This window comes from Arvicanthis niloticus, chromosome 10 (assembly GCF_011762505.2).
Source record: "Arvicanthis niloticus isolate mArvNil1 chromosome 10, mArvNil1.pat.X, whole genome shotgun sequence".
In the NCBI taxonomy this organism is placed as follows: domain Eukaryota; kingdom Metazoa; phylum Chordata; class Mammalia; order Rodentia; family Muridae; genus Arvicanthis; species Arvicanthis niloticus.
This window is the reverse complement of record NC_047667.1, coordinates 76,602,536-76,619,179: the sequence shown is the minus strand read 5'-3', so window position 1 is coordinate 76,619,179 and position 16,644 is coordinate 76,602,536. Positions and strand designations below refer to the sequence as shown.

Genomic DNA, 16,644 nt, shown 5'->3' with positions numbered 1-16,644 from the left:
TATATTTTTCAAAAGCTTGGTTGTATCCAGAGAAAAATAATGAACTAAATTGCATCAGTGCCCAAATTAACAATCAAAATAATAGACATAGTAATTAACCCCAAATTCTTTCAAACCAAATAGCTGTGAATTCTGAGAAATCATATAAAATATTGGGAATGTCTTGGTAGGTAACTTTCAGATATTTCTGGAGGTCACAGGGTTTAAACTTTTGTATGATTGATGATTACTTCCACCACATTTCAAGCTGGATAGAGGGATGTGTTTCCAATTCTTTGACTACTTGTTTGGTCATATTCTGTGTTGGAAATATGTAATTTGTTTATGACATTCTTGTGATGGTTTTTCAAGTTCTTGGGGGGTAACCACAAGCAATATCAATTGGAAGTAAAGTTTTGGGTGTCTATGAGACCTCTTTGACCAACAAATCCAAAAAAGGTAGTACATTTCATATTCAAATATATATATATATATATATATATATATATATATATATATATATATATTTGATGAATACTGATGGAGGTGTACAAAGAACGTAAGATAGACAAAACAATCTTTAAAAACTACTCAGACTTGGAGAAGTCAGTTTCAAGATAATCATTAACAATTGCACTACAGTGCCATTATATATTTCCAGATTACAAGCACCCTATGGGTACTTAGATGGTATCTAGCATGAGGAATTCCATCATCTAACTGTAGCCAATGAAATTTCACTTACAATATCTGTTGGATATAACCATAAATGCTCTTGTACAGACCAAATAGGATAGAAAAGCCCATTTATTATACTAAAAATTTTTGGAAAATATTTTTCAAATATTCTTAGCATGTTCTAATGATGATCATGAGATGAATGGAATCTTATTTGAGAATTTGGTAATAATGAACAGGGGAACAATAGCTGAAAGTTTCACATATAAGCAAAGGCTTAGATTAAATGAAGTATATCAATATTTAAGGAAAACAAGAGGGTATGCTTTGTAAAAAATGTATCAAATTTGAACGTGTTCAGCTTTTACATAATGTAGAATAAAATAGATATAAATAGCTGTGGGTAGCAAATAAAATAAATTTCCAATGCTTATGGCAAACCTGATGCAATGCAAACCATGTATACTAGTGGAATCATAGTAAAAGTCAAGAGATAATGAGTGTGGGCAAGGACATGGAGAAATGTAATATCATATGAAATGCTGGTAAGAATGTGACAGGGGTCCATGATTATTCAAAACTTTGCCCACTAGTCAAAAGACTAGAAATAAAGTCACTCTCTGATCCCAAGCTTCCATTCCTAAGTATGTACACAACCAAAATATCATCTGAGGTACATACTGATGTTATTCGTGTCAATATTTATAATAATTACAAGGCAGATAAAATTATAGTAGGTAACCACTAAAAAATAAGTGGGCAGAGCATACATGGCCCATGCTACATGCTAATAAAAAGTAAGTTAAATTTATGGATTCTTGAAAATATGTCAAGGTAACCCTCATAAGGAGCCTCACATTATGTGATTCCAGATATATAGTGTTTAAAATTAGAGATTTTTCATCAACAGAAATGTTGTTGTGTTTTTAGGTACATGGGAATGCGTGAGGGGAAGGCAAAAAGCCACTTCTTAAGGTCATGATGGTCACAAAAACAAAAGAGGCAAAAGCATTTGAATACTTGTAAGGACTTTTAACTAAGAATTTGGTGTGTAAATTGCAGCTTCACTATAAAATATCAATAAAATATTTAGTAAAAAAAAAAAATAAGCATAGGTTACTTTATAGTCAGGACGAAGTTTTGGTTGATGGTTTTTGCTGTGGGTTGATGTGCCCCTCCTAAAATCCATCAACTAGAGACAATGAAAACAAAACAAAGAATCAATGAAACTAAATGCTGGGTTTTTGAAAACATCACCTAGAAACCCCTGAGCAAAACTAAACAAAAGACAGAGAGACAGTAGCCAAATCAACCCAATAAGAAATGAAGAGCTAGATAGAGCGACAGACACTTAAGAAACTTAATCATTCAACAACCTCTACTCCAAAAAATTGAAAAATCTTAATGAAATAAACGAATTTCTAGACAGATACCACTTACCAAAGTTAAATCAAGATCAAATAAACTAAACAAGTATTTAACCCCTATAGAAATAGAAGCAGTCATTAAAATTCTCCTAAAAGTTACCCAAGGGCCAAATGGTTTTAGCATAGATTCTACTAGACCTTCAAAGAAGAGCTAATACTAATAATCCTCAAACTATTCTTTCAAATGCAAACTGAAAGAAACAGTCAAATTAATTCTGTGATACCACAGCCATGTAAGTATCATCTTACAAAAAGCAGATTCAATGATACCTCCATCAAAATTTCAATGCAATTTTTCATAGACCTTAAAAAAAAATTCTACTTCATTCTAAACAATAATTAACCCAGGCCTTCCAAAATACAATACAAAACAAAAAACAAAACAATCCAATCCTGAACAATAAAAGAATATTCAGAGAAATCACCATCTATAACCTCGAGCTGTACTATAGCAAAAGAGTAATAAAAACTGCATGGTATTATACAGAAATAGAATGTTGATCAGTAGACTCAAATAAAGACAGAGAAATGTGAGGCAGTGTTCAGGTGGTTACTACAGCGAGGCTTTCCTCTTGTATCAGCAGAAGCGGAAAGACCCAAAGCCCGGGAAAGGCACTGCTATACATACCCTAGAGTGGCATATTCACTTCTGATTGGATGTTCACTCATCACCCCATATTACGCCCCGGAGATGGGCAGTGACTTTGGCGCACTTTTGCCTTTTGCACCTGCGCAGTTAGTTGTTTACTTGTGGGAGCACAGGATACCCACGCCATCTTGTAATGGCGAATGTTGTCACGCTCACTGCAGCTCCTAACATCTCCCCCTATCTATATTATTAAGATGGAACAGCCTATTGCCTATCAAGCGCAGCACCATGAGCAAATTATTATAACTTACATAAATATATGCATATATTCAAACAAAACCAAGGATCTATAAAATATTTGAAATTTCATGAAGTTAGAGAAAGTTGAAATTTTCTGCTAATGCTAAGCTTCCTAAGATAGTTAAAAATTTCACCTTTCCAGGTAATTTATTTGGAACTGATACTTTTCTAGGATATTGTTCTTATCAAATACTGTATATTTGTGATTGTAAAGGTATATACACTTGTACATGTAGGAAGTCAGAAGAACACCTTGGATATTATTTCTCAGTCACAATAAACCATAGGGTAGATTTGCTTGCACATTTACTTATTTGTTTTTTCTTACTTATTTATGTAATTAGGTAGTTATTTATTTCCTTAAGTTGAGAATGAAGTAAACATAAATAGAGGAAAATCTGGAGTTGGAAAACTCCCAAAAGATATCAGGAGCTACAAATGCAAACATCACCAACAGAATAGAAGAGTGGGAAGAATGAATCTCAGGCAAAGAAGATACTACAGAAGACCTTGGCACATTTGTTTAAAAAATGCATAGTGTAACAAGTTCCTAATTGAAAACATCCAGGGTATTTGGAAAACAATGAAAAGACTAAACCTAAGAATAATATCAATGGAAGTATGTGAACTTTCCTATTTCAAAAAGCCAGAAAATATCTTCAACAAAATCATACAACAAAACTTCTCTAACCTGAAGAAAGTTATGGCCACAAAGGTAATAGAAGCCTACAAAACACCAAATTGATGGAAAAGAAAAGGAACTACTCAGCATATATTAGCCATAACACTAATTATACAAATAAAAAAACAAAAAATATTAAAAACTGTAATGGAAAACAGCCATGTAACATATAAAGGCAGACCTACTAGATTTACATCATAATTTCATAACAGATGCTAAAAGCTAGAAGTCAGATATCATGCATACCCTGAGAGACCCCTAATGCCACTCCAACCTACTCTACTCCAACAAAACTCTCAATCACCATATATAAAAATACCAAGATATTCCATGACAAAACCATGAACAAAATCTTTATATTAAGGCATCACAACAGAGGATACTAGAAGCAAAACTCAAATACAAGTAGGATAATTACACCCAGAAAATTAGTCATTGCACAACAAACCCAAAATAAGAGAACCACACATGCTTCTCTTTCACAACTGTACTTGGGAGCAGATCCTGTGCTCCAGCATCCCCATCCACCTCACCCACACATAGAGACAGGTGTAACCCTTAGGAGTTCTGACACTACCAGGATTGCAGTTGTAACCCCTACATCCCCAATCACTGCTCTAACTGGGAGGTCTTGGCCCCAAGAAGATAAGACCTCCCCTTGCTGCTGGAGATGCATCCTCCTTCTAGTATGTTAGTGTGCTTGAGATGTAGCAGATCTTGTGCTCCACCCTGACCACACACAGAGTCATTTTATTGGCAGGAGGTCTGTCACAGCCAGACTCACAGATCAGGTATTCCAGACCCCCTCTTACAATAAGAGATACCCTGACCCAAAAAGACTCAACATAACTAGGTTAATAGGAAAAACAGGCTCCAGTCATTGACAGCAAGGACAGTTACTATCAGAGAAAACCAGACAATGAGAGGGAAGTACAAGAACTTAAGCAACAGAAATCAAAACCACTTGGCAACAAATCCAGCTTTCTCACCAGAGCAAGGCATGAATACCCTACTAACCAAAAGGAAAGATTCTAATTAAAACATCTCATTGCATGAAGATGATAAAAGACCTTAAGGGGGACATATATAACTCCCTGAAAAAAATACAGCAGAACACAGGCAAACAAGCAAAAGCCCTTAAAGAGGAAACTCATAAATAAATTCAAGAAATATAAGAAAACACAATCAAATAGGTGAAGGAATTAAACAAAACTGGTTATTCATGGTCTAAAAATAGAAGTAGAAACAAAAAAGAAATCACAATGGGAGACAACCCTGGAGATTGAAAACCTAGAAAAGAGTTCAGGATGCAAGCATCTTTAGTAGAATACAAAAATTTGAAGAGGAAATTTAAGGGATAGAAGATACCATAGAAAACATTGGCACAACAGTCAAACAAAATATAAAATGAAATAAACTTCTAACCCAAAACATACAGAAAAATTAAGGACACAATTATAAGTCCAAAGCTTAGAATAATAGGTATAGAAGATAGTGAAGATTCACAATTCAACGAACAGTAAACATCTTCAACAAAATCAAAGAAGAAAACTTCCTTAACCTAAAAAAGTCATGTCCATAAACACATAAGAAGCCCTTAGAAACCAAACAGATTGGGCCAGAGAAGAAATTCTTCAAGTCACATAAAAATCAAAGCACTAAAGCCAGAGAAAAAAGAAAGTGCATTAAAAAGTGGTACAGGAAATAGGTTAAGTAACATATAAAGGCAGACCTATCAGAATTATGCCAGACTTCTCAACAGAGACTGTAAAACCCAGCAGATCTATAGCAGAATGATACTGACCCTAAAAAACCACAAACACCAGCCCAGGTTAATACACTCAGCAAAACTTACAATACATGGAGATATCAAGATATTCCATGACAAAATCACATTTAAACAATATATTTCCACTAAACCATACCTACAGAAGACAATAGAAGGAAAAAACTACATGCCAAAACACCAAGAAATTTGTCTTCTCAGACACACACACAAAAAAAAAAAAAACAAAAGAAGAGAACAGCACAAATTCCACCTCTAGCAACAAAAATAACATGAACCAAAAATTATTTGTGTTTAATATCTCTCAACATCAATGGACTAAATTCCACACAAAAAGACATAATCAAGGAGACTGGATATATAAACAGGACCCAGCACTTTGCTGTCTACATGAAACACACCTCAGTGACAGACACTACCTCAGAATAAAAGGATGGGAAAAAATTCCAAGCAGATGGATCCCAAGAAACAATGTGGAGTAGTCATTCTAATATCCAATAAAGTAAAATTTCAAACAAAAGTGATAAAAAACAGACAGAAAAAGACACTTTATTATCAACAAAGGAAAAATTCATCAAGATGAACACTTCTGAACATCTTTCCACTAAATGCAAGGACAACCACATTTGTAAAAGAAACATTACTTAAGATGTAAACATACCTTGAACTTCACACAGTAATAGTGTGAGACTTCAATAGCCCTCTTGTACCAATGGAAAGATTGTGGAAACAGAAACTTAATACAGACATAGTGAAACTAAAAAAAGTTATGAACCAAATGAATTTAAAAGTTATTTACAGAATATTTCCCTCTAAAACAAAAGAATGTACCTGCTTCTCAGCACCTCCTGGTACATTCACAAAAATGGAGCATATTTTCAGACACAAACATGCCTCCCTTACATTCTATCAGATTACCATGGACTAAGGCTGTTCTTCAGTAACAACAAAAACAACAGAAAGTCTACATACTCATGGGAAGCTGAATAACTCTCCTCAATGATAAGTTGGTCAGGGAACAAAAGAAAGAAAGAAATTCACGATTCTCTACCCTGTATGGTGGCACAGCCTACCACAACTTATGGGACACAAAACAGCAGTAGTGCCAGGAAAAGTTAAAGCTCTGAGTTCCTTCATAAAGGAATTAAAGAGATCCTACACTATCAGATTGATTGCACATCTGAAAGTTCTAAAAAAAAGAGAAGAAAATGATTTCAAGAGGAGTAGACACCAGAAAATAATCAAACTCAGAGCTGAAAACAACAAATTAGAAACAAAGACAACTATGCAAGGAATTTAAAAAAAACCTAGGAGCTGATTCTTTGAGAAAATCAACAAGATAGATAAAACTTTAGCCAAACTAACTAAAGGACACAGAGAAAAATACCCAAATAAACAAAATCAGAAATTAAAAGGGAGACATAACAACACAAACTATGAGAATTGCATTATATTATGGAAGTGGGAGAAGAGAAACTTGGTCCTCTGGAGGCTTGAGGTTCCAGCAATGTGAGATATTATAGTGAAGCAAGAGTGTGTGTGGGAGCCTGGGAGAAAACCCTCTTGGATGCAAAGTGTATGGGGAGGGGTGTGTGGTTCAAGTAGGAGAGACTGGGTAGGAGGACAACATTTTTAAGGTAAATAAATAAAATAATTAATAAAAAGGAGATAGAAATGCAATTAAAATTCATTTTCAATAATAAACAAAAATAAAATCAACAAAAATAGTGTCTAAAGAAATTTCTGAGTAGCTAAGAACAATTTTTACTTATAGAACCTGGGTTTCATTTTTTTTATTAGATATTTTATTTACACTTCAGATGGCGTCCCCTTTCCCCATTCCCCCCCACCCCCCTTAGGAAACCCCTATCCCATGCCCCCTTATCCTTTTTGCATTTATACATTTTTAAAAAATAATGTTAATCATAGGCTTTATAAGTTTGGAATTGTTCAATCAGAGGTGTAACCCACTGACCAACCTAGATACAACAACTATCTTTGACTGGTGAAGATACTTGAACATCTGCCTCCCTGTCTCCCCCCTCTTTCTCTCTTTCATCACCTAGCTTCTCCTCTCCTTCTTCTTCTCCCCTTCTCACTCCTTTTCTTCCTCTCAGTACTCCTCCTACCTTAGCTCCTCATACACATCACCTTTCCTGTTAAATGAAACTTTTCTCTCAAAATACAATTAGAGCATAATTATGCCAATTTGTACCAGTGAGGTACAGGATAGTCCTAATACCCAGTCCATCCTTTTGTTGACTAACCAGCTCCTCTGTCATCTATTCTAACTAAAACATTTAGTTCTGAACCTGGCTTTAGGACGAATGTCAGCTGACGATCATCCACTCAAATCTTTTCTCTTAAGGTCAATAGCTATATGTTTTCAACCCCATCAGAAATCCAGAATGACTGAGTTAACTATAATTGTGGAAAGCACAAATCATAGTTTTTAAAACTTAGCCAATTTATAGAGACCTCTGACCACCTGGACACTCGCTCTACTTCAAAATGTTGGAGCATCTGTTCTTCTAGCTTCTGGCCCAGGATTATCTGAAAGACCTTAGTGCTGCAGAATTATTAAGGGCTGATTACTCTGTCTAGGCAGATATAATCAGTCGACTATTCTGCAAGTGTGTCCTTTTCTGGACAGTAATTTGTCTGTAGAAGGAAAGTGGCAATTCTTGCCTAGTGGCTGTCTCACCACAACTGGAGTAACTCCAAGGATGCTCAATTTCTTCTTAGAATTCAATATAGGAAGCTGTCTGGAGCAGACAGGTCTCTAATGAAAATGAACATTAATACTGAAATGTTTGTCATGTCAATTCTAAGGATTTCTGATGTTTTGAAAACCAGCTATCCATGTAAGGTAATATGGACTGTTGCCTGTTAACTCCACTCAACTATTTCTAAATAAAACGTAGAGAACACCCTTATAATAAACTCCAAGTCATGAATTTGCTATAGTCCCTTAACTCACAGGCTGATCATCTCAAATCAGTTAAAAAAGGTAAAGAAGGACTGGGTCTAAGCTTTGTATCCCTAAATGTGTTATACTGGTACAATGCCTATGAGAGTAACAATATTCATTTCACTCTCATATCACTAAGAAGCTCATGCCAATGAAAACCTTAAAATTTGTAAACAAATAAATTGGTGCCATTTAAGAATTTTTATTTTCATCTTGATATTAATTATACAGATTTCTACTAATAGGTTATGGCTATGCAATAAACCCTAGCTAATCCTCTCTATTCCAACAAAACCACTACTTTTCCCTAGAGAGACAGCCCAACATTTACTACCTTAGTCCCCATGCCCAGGGAATAGGGGCGCTGACTCATCATTAGCTTCTTCAAGCTGATTATGGGCACTGAGATATTAGAAGAGGAGTGGGGGGGAGAGCAAATTGACAATCCTCTGATGCTGTGTCTTCGCTGCCTCCAGATGGAATTCCTGGACCTCAGAGGTTTGAGCAGGTCTGCCCAGCTTGCTTGTTGAGTAGATACACCAAGGCTGATCATTCTGCAATATACAATTCTCAAAACAAATTTTAGTATCAAGATAGTTTTTTTTTTAAAGAGGGCTGACATTTTATTAAGAATGTTGGTTCTAACCGCTTTTCTATTTTTTCCCCTCTTTTATTGGATATAATATTTACATTTCAAATTTTATCCCCTTACCATATTTCCCCCACCACCCAGGAACCCCTTATCCCATCCCCCCTCCTCCTACCTCTATGAAGGTGTTTACCCACCTACCCCCAGCCCCCCTCCCCACCCTCAGATCCCCCCCCTCAGTGCTCAGCCTTCAGAGTACCAATGATCTTGTCTCCCACCTATGCCCAACAAGGCCATCCTCCCCTACATATACAGCTGGAGTCATGTGTCTCTCCATATGTGCTCCTAGGCTGGTGGTTTAGACCCTGGGGAGCTCTGGCTGGTTGGTATTGTTGCTCTCCTCACGGAGCCACCAGCCATTAAGGTTCCTACAATTTACTCTCTAACTCCTCCATTGGGAACCTTTGATCAGATTAATGGATAGCTGTGGGTATCTGTCTCTGGGTATGTCCGACTCTGGGGGACCTCTAAGGAGACAGCCTTATCAGGCTGCTGTCAGCTTTCCCATCCTGACATCCCTATCAGCGTCTATTTTTGGTGACTGCCCATGGAATGAATACCCAGATGGAATGGTCTCCCTACAACCCCCCCTTCAGATTCTGTCTCACACTTTGTGTCCATATTTGCTCCCTTGGGTATTTAGTTACTCCTTCTAAGAAAGACCTAGGCATCCTCACTTGTTCTTTCTTCTTCATGAGCTTCATGTCCTCTGGTAGTTGAATCTTTGTTGTTTCAGATTTTTGGGCTAATCTCCGCTTATCAGTGAGTAAATACCATGTGTGTTCTTTTGTTATTGGTTTACCTCACTCAGGATGATATTTTCTAGTTACATCCATTTACCTAAGAATTTCCCAAATTCATTATTTTTAATAGCTGAGTAATATTCCATTTCAAAACCACTTGTACGAACATGTCTACATGTAACTGCAATTCCAGAGCATCTGTTGTTTTCTTATTTTCTCCTCAGGGAAGAAACAAATGTTAAAGATACAGGAAAATGAAACATTAATACCCATAAATTAAAAAATAAGTGTATACTGTATTAGGACCAAGTGTACATTTGTAAAACAAATGTACACAAAACTTACAGAGAACCAAATGTTGCTTGCTTTATTAGCTTTTGTGATTTTTGTGTCTCTGATTAAGGTGGGTAGAAGAAAAATGATATTAATAATATATAAGTACAGGGGAGTTGAATATGAAGGTATGAATCATTAATAGAGAAAAATGAAAATTACAAATAAAATAAATACACACAGAACCACGTGTCTATTTTTTACACTAACAAAATTTGGACTGAAACCTAGTAAAGATTCCAAAAACATTTTTGTATACGTTTAATGACTTGAAATTGAAAGTAACCATCTTAATTTTAGAGAGAAACAAAAGACAATTCCATAAGCACTCTACAGTCAGGCAGTAACTACGTAAGCATAGTAACTATGGTAAACTAAAGATGGACAAAAATCTGTGAAAATAAAATATTATATAAAATATATTTACTTTCTGCAAAGAAAAATTCCATGAACACATTTAGTTTTAAACTTATCAGGATGAAGCAGTTATGGAAATTAAAATAAATAGAAAGTTTGCTCCAGGATGTACTAATTACAGAATAACCTCATGCATTAATAATTTACTCATCATGGAGGCTAATAACCAGTAAAAACTAATATCTAACTGTTGGAATGGTAAATTATTGATATTTTCCCAGTGCTTTTCCCTCTGATTCTGTAAATGGATCTCCTATCTGTCCTTAATAAAATAGTTTAACACTGAGAGATTTTGGCTCAGCCTATTGACCCATTATTGTGACTAAGAGAAAGAAGTCTATTGTTGTTGTCACAGTTCTATTTGATGCTACAATGTCTAGGGCTGAAAGTAAAGAAGTCAGTGCTAAAGAGTATCATGATTATTCAAAAACATGAATTTAATAATGTGGAGGCAGGTCTTGGTTGAGAAGTCACTTTGAAGCTCATTAGTAAGAGTGAGCCCAAGTACCATTGCACATATAAAAAGACACATCAGTTTCCTCATTGGACCCAGTAATAAAGTAGCTATTTGAAACATATGCATTTATATAAAAAAAATGAAAAATATCCTCAGAAAGACAACATAGCTTCTCCCTTAAGAAGCAATGGGTATTTACTCACATCAAAATATTTGAAGTGAAGGGCCTTCTATGAGGCATATCATGCAATGTTTGTCTTTCTGCATCTGGTTTACCATACTCAATATGTCCTTTCCTTGTTTCCACTCATACATATCTTGAAACTACTGAAGATAACCAGAAAAGAAAAAATAACGATTGCCATGTAAACATATTTGAAAGCAATATAGAAAGAAAAGCAGGGCACATGGGATACAAGCAGGGTAAATAGCTTCTGGCTATTCCAAATGAGGCTGTTAACAACACAGCGGAATAGTGTCTTTTCTATATGATAGAGCATCTTTTGAGTATATGACCAGGAATGGTATACCTTGGTATTTTAGTAGAAATATTTTCTTGAGGAATTGCCAGATTGTTTCCAAAGTGGTTGCACCAGCTTGCAAGTCCACCAGCAACATAGGAGTGCTCCTTTTTCTTCATATTCTCACCAGAATCTGCTGTTGCCTGAGTTTTGATCTTACCCATTCTGATTGGTGTGAGGTGGAATCTCAGTGTTATTTTGATTTACATTTCCCCAATGACTAAGGATATTGAACATTTCTTTAGGTGCTTCTCAGCCATTTGGTATTCCTCAGTTATAATTCTTTGTTTAGCTCTGTAGCTCATATTTTAATAGATTTATTGTGTTCTCTGAAGTCTAATGTCTTGAGTTCTTTGTATATTTGGGATATTAGTCCTTTATTTGTTGTAGAGTTGGAAAACATCTCTTCCCAATCTGTAGGTTGCTCCTTTGTCCTATTGACACTGTCCTTTGCCTTTCAGAAGCTTTTCAATTTTGTGAAGTCTCATTTGTCAGTTATTAATCTTGGAGCCTGAGCCATTGGTGTTCTTTCCAGAAAATTCTCCTCTATACCTATATGTTTGAGGATCTTTACTACTTTTTCATCTATTAGACGGAGCATATCTGATTTTAGGTGGAGGTCCTTGATTCACTTGAAACTGAAATTTGTACAGATATAACAATGGATCACTTTGCATTCTTGAAAATGCTTTCTTTTTTTCCACTGTATCTTTGCCAAAGACCAAGTGGCCATAACTGTGTGGGTTTATTTCTGGGCCTTCAATTCTATTCTATTTTTATCTACCTGTCTATTTCCTCAGAATTTCTTTTATATTGGCCATTATTTTTCCTATCCATTTTTTGTTATTCCATAAGAAATTGAGAATTACCCTTATTCTTATGGTATTCTACATGTATAATGAATGCCTAAATCAGATGCTATATTATTTTACAATCAATGTTTATGCCCAAGAACCAAAGCCTATCTGATGTGGTTTGTTGTATAAGGTTAATGTTATATTTATATGCCTAGTATTGAGAAGTTGTTCACATCCGGATGTGTATATTTTTTGAAGTTACTTATAAAGTATTATAGTGGTAATATTGACATTTTCACTATGTTAAACACTGTTCCAACAGTATAAGAAATCTTTTAATCTTCTGATATATGCCTCAATGGATTCTGCTTACAGGAGAATATCTGCACATAGCTTCTGGGAACCTGTCCTCCCAGTTGTTTTTGCCTTACATGATGTTTTTTTCCAAGACTTGTGCCCAGGACAGGTTCAAGAGTGACTCCTAATTCCAGATCACTTCATTTCATCTCATATTTCAGATGATTCCAGTCAGGACTTAAGTTGAGCACTGAGCTTTCTAACTATACATAGATTGGATAACAAAGGCAAAAGCTAACTTGCTTAAGTCTACTCAATTTTTCTAATGTTCTACCCCTACTGCAGTCCCACAGCTTATATATATATATATATATATATATATATATATATATATATATATATATATATTTTACATGAATTCAGCAGGAAGGAGTTGATGGCAGTGGTCATCCCATTCACTTGAGTGTGGGTGGCTAATTATGATTATTTCATAAAGTATAGATTGTCATTTTAAGGGATAATTTGAAAATGGAAAAGTAGAAAACTAAATAGAGAATGTAGATTCAGGGATTTCTTATTTTCCTTTCCTTTTCTCTATTCTCTCTCTCTCTCTTAGTTAAAATGGACAAGGTTGAAAAGAAAACAGAGGGATAGAGTAATACTAAAAGAAAGTAGATATATGTGAATGGAATACTTAATCTATCCTTAAACAAAACAATTTATAGCCACAATCTTACATTTACAATCATCTTTATGTTTTGATCAAGAATTGTAAATATAATTTGAAATGTTGGTACAGAATTCATATATTGATTTATGCTTAAGTTTTATTGGCATAAAACTTTGAACATTGGAAGAAAATTTAAATTTAATTTTGGTAGTCTTAGATAGGCATTGTGCCTATGCAATTTATGTAAGAAAACAAGAGTTAGACCCAGTCTTTCTAATAGCTGCTATTACAAACTCTTTAGGATGGTTAAGTAATGTAATTTGAATCAGACAGTAAACTCATGATAATGGTAGATTCTGATTAATTACTATATATATATATATATATATATATATGTATATACATATATATAGTAATGTGTATATAATGTTGATATTAATATATATATATTTATATAATATATATATATATATTATATATATATATATATATATATATATATATATATATATATATATATATATATATTCATGGAATACACCAGAGATTCACGGCAGGTGACATTTAAAATTATTTCATTATTAATAGATCTTTGACTAGGAGACATATGTGATCTTGAAAGTACCCCCAAACCCTTTCTTGAGTATCATCACCTCCATTTGGAGTTATTTCAATTGTGGCAAACTATTCACTGTATTAAAAAAATACCCTTATTTCATCTATAGACAAAATTCTATGCAAATAAAGCAGAAACAGATGTGAGAGAGTTAGTTGCTAAGCTCTGCCAAGACAAGATAATCTAGTCCTTCATTATTCTTGCTTCACTTTAGGTTTGACAGATGGTTCTGGGACAAAATGTTGAAGACAGGTACTCTAACTTTATATGCAAAATCAGGCACTGTCCAGGCAGTCAACTGTTTCTACAAATTATATAAGTTTAGGAAGCTAAATCTTTGTGATTCCTACATATTCAGGTAATGTTAAATTCAGTCTCGGAAGTCTGATGAGATTGATAACTAATTATAGTCTCATCACTGACGTTGCTTTGATTAACATTAAAGATGATGTTCTAGATATGAAAGAATTGTTTTCAGATAGTATTTCAAATTAAAATCAAACCTTATTCAGACACAAAAATTGTACACTTTTTTGGTTAGTATAAATGATAGAATAATTTATTTAAATTGACAAACATGACAGACTAGATGATATGTGTATATCATAACTTACAATTTAAATAATTATTAAAATTATGTTCAATATATATCTGAGTGAAGACAGCCTTTTTAATTGGACAAATAGGAAAAAATTTAGCTGCTTATATTATGAATGCTAATTACGTTGTCCAAAAATATCCTGCTTACATTAGAGGATCTGCACATAGCTTCTGGAAAACTGGCTCCATTTTGTTATTATTGGTAAATAAACATGTCAACAGCCAGTAGCTGTAGAGAACAGATAGAATTGGGATTTTAGTATTTCCTGGACTTGGGACTGGGTGACCGACAGGAAAGAGATACACCATGCCAAGAGAGTGTCAAGGAGAGGAGAGATGCTATGCCTGAGAAGAACATAGTTCAGATATGCATAGGCACCATGTGAAGGAGCTGAGAAAGCATGGGCTAGAATGCTATCCCACTGGCTCTAGAGCAACTAACTAGAATATAGAATTTAGTAAGTAATAACATGTAATTATTGGTGGGAGATGGATTAACTGCATGGAGGTTACACAGTGGCTCAGCTATTTAGGTTTTAAAATCATCTTAACATATAAATGTTGTGTGTCTCTTTCCTTCTGTAACCAAACCAATTGAGACAGGTATTGAACTTACCATGGGAAAATATTTATTAATATTTGTTTCAATACCTTATGTATATTGTCATATCATCTGTAAATAACTATATTTGACTTCTTCCTTCCCCAATTTTAATCCTTGTTTTTCTTTAGTTGTCTTATTACACTTTCTAGAATGTCAAGTACTATAACAAATAGATATGGAGATAGTGAGTAGCCTTGTATTTTCCCTGATTTTAGTAGTATTGATTTAAATTTTCTCCATTCAATTTGATGTTGGCTATTGGTTTGGTGTATATTGCTTTTTATGTTTAGGTATGAGCTTTATATTCTTGATCTCTCTAAGCCTTTTAACATGAAGAAATGTTGTATATTTGTCAAAGGCTTTAGCAGCATCTGATGAGATGATCATATTTTTTTGTATCAGTTTGTTTATCTGATAAATTATATTGATAGATTTTAGTTGATTGAACTAACACTACATCATTGGGATGAAGCATACTTGATCATGGTAGATGATAGTTTTGATGCATTCCTGGATTTGGTTTGTGAGTATTTTTTAAATCATTTTTACAGTCCAGACTTTACCCTGCTCCCAGTCCACTCTCTGAGTGTTCCACATCCCACACCTCCTCCCTAATCCAACTCCATGAAGATGTCCTGACTCCTGTCCAGCCCACCTAAACTCGCTACTCCCTGGGACAACATGTCTTTGAGGGTTAGGTGTATCTTCTCTGACTGAATCTTCTCTGACTGACATGTACAGACCCGACAGTCCTGTGCTGTACATGTGTTGGGGGTCTCAGTGTCTGCTGTATGCTGCCTGGTTGGTGGCTCAGTGTCTGAGAGATCTCAGGGGTCCAGATTAGTTGAGACTGTTGGTCTTTCCATTAGATCACCATCCTCAGCTTCTTCCAGCTCTTTCCTAATTCAACCACATGGCTCACCTGCTTCTGTCTGGTTAAGTATCATATCTGCATCTGACTCTTTCAGGTGCTTTTTGTGCCTTTCAGAGGGCAGTCATGATAGGCCACTAGGAAAGAGCCTCAAACTCATTGGCACAGAGGGATATTTTATGAACAGAACTCCAATGGCTCATGTTCTAAGATCAAAAGTTGATAAATGGGACCTCATGAAACTGGAAAGCTTCTGTAATACAAAGACATAGCGAATCAGACAATCAACAAACTAAGGATTGGCACTAACCTCACATCCAATAGAGTGCTAGTATCCAAAATAAAGAACCCAAAATGTAAGCACCAAGAAAACAAACAACCCAATCAAAAACGGGTATAGAATCAAACAAATCTTTAAGTCTCACATAATAATAAATGAGGTTCATTGTTCAGATTAATTTAGCAATGTTTCTTTTTAAAATGAGAGCACTCTTGTGTTTGGGGCATAGAGTTTCAGAATTGGGAAAGCTTAGGTAGATTTTTTTTTCTTTAATGAGGATAAAATATTCTTCTCTGTATCTGTAGATTAATTTTGCATTAAAATATGTTTTGTTACATATTAGAATAGCTAATCCAGCTAGTATCTGGAGGGTCTTT

The 16,644-nt window shown here is 34.8% G+C and overlaps 1 protein-coding gene across 1 annotated transcript in view; it reads left to right on the top strand.

Annotated features, from left to right (window-relative positions):
• LOC117716054 (uncharacterized) overlaps nt 1-16,644 on the top strand; it is a 35,345-nt gene that overhangs the window by 149 nt on the left and 18,552 nt on the right.